The 1,552-nt window shown below is 40.0% G+C and overlaps 1 protein-coding gene across 1 annotated transcript in view; it reads left to right on the top strand.

Annotated features, from left to right (window-relative positions):
* The window catches only part of LOC101864327 (protein sine oculis), a gene marked incomplete at its 5' end in the record, with an annotated part of 63,524 nt that overhangs the window by 59,414 nt on the left and 2,558 nt on the right, over window positions 1-1,552 (top strand).

Genomic DNA, 1,552 nt, shown 5'->3' with positions numbered 1-1,552 from the left:
CCACACACACACAAACCAGTGTTGGTGCACGTTGTAGACTTTAATCCGCTTGCTAGATCGTTTACGGGGTCTTTACACAATCAACTTTTATTTCTTCCAAGCTCTGCGTCTGCTGAAAATTATACCCTTTCCTCTGAGGTTCCTTAATAACTCTCCGAGGCTCTGCATTCTGGTCACCCCAAAATGCTTTTAGACGCCCTGTTTTGAAGTGTAACGTCTTTGTTCATGCAAATGTTACAGTTCTGTTTTCGTTCTCTGAAACAAACACAAAAATGCAGTTTCGTGTTTCCAACTTGTGTATGATTGGTTAAAATGAGCAGCAACTTTGTCTTTGGTCTGTTGTTGATCGGACAAAAGTGTCGACTACGTCTTCAAACAATTAATTCAAGCCTGAACAAGACACTACAACGTTTGACTAAATGTTTACTTTTTCGCTGAAACGTTTTTGTTGACTGAACATGGGTTTTTTTTAGTCTCCAAAGCTATTGTTATCCATTCCGTATCCACTGGTCAATATAATATATTCTCAGACTTCAAAAGCGAGTGGTTTGAGGTCGCTACTGCTAGGTCCAACTTCTTTACTTTCCCTCTGTTGTCCCCAGCATTAAATTACCACTATTGTGTCGATGTGCTTCTCTTCACTTGAACAAACAAACAAACAAGACTTGAAAAAGTGACCACCTCCCATTCTTCCCACTATAAATTTCCCAAGTTTGACATGGTCTCAGTTTACCTTTACATGCTCTCCTGGTCTGCCGTCTTTGGGTCATGTTTCAATCTTTCAATCATTCAGGATTCAGTTGTTCAGCCAATCTTTTAAACATTAATTTGTTTACCCATCCATTTCGCCACTGACTTAAACAGCATCCAAATGTAGCGAGCTTGTGCCTCTATAAATAAATGATTCATGGTTCCTTTCGGTCAGATAGTCAGCATTACTCAGGCTTTCAATCCAACAATTCGTGATTTTGGCTTTTGATTCATTGACATGAATAGGTTTGGGGCTTTGAGAGTGTGTCTGAGCACACGTGAATAAGGTGCCCCCACCCCCCCAATTTTCTTCTTTCCGCCTTCCCCCCTTTTCACCTCTTACACCCCAGGCAGCCCTAGCTCCCTTAACAACAAAAACCCGCATTCACACACTCCATGCACACTTCATAACAATCGATTTTAAAAACCCCGCAGAGTTCTGTATCGATTTCTTGAGAAATTTCTGATTGTTCACTTTGAGGCCGCTCCAAATGGCATTAAAAAATAATGCCACCTCTCTCGTTCACAGTAGTTCAAGGGTTGACGCCAAACAATTAATTAATGAATTACTTTTGATGATTAAATCTCTGGTGGATAACAATCTTTTTCTCCCTTTATCTATGACGTTTTGCTTCTCTTCATTTTTATCCTTTATCTATGACGTTTTGATTCTCTTATCGTGCTGCCCCTCCTTCTTATTGTTACACTCCCTTTTCTTTCTAAAGGAGTCTCTTCTTTCATTTTCGTTTTTTGTTCTTGTTTTGTTGGGGATTTGTGTGTGTGTGTGTGTGTGTGTGTGTGT

The sequence above is a fragment of the Aplysia californica genome, unplaced genomic scaffold (genome assembly GCF_000002075.1).
Source record: "Aplysia californica isolate F4 #8 unplaced genomic scaffold, AplCal3.0 scaffold00616, whole genome shotgun sequence".
NCBI lineage: Eukaryota > Metazoa > Mollusca > Gastropoda > Aplysiida > Aplysiidae > Aplysia > Aplysia californica.
This window is presented reverse-complemented; position numbering and strand designations above follow the sequence as displayed.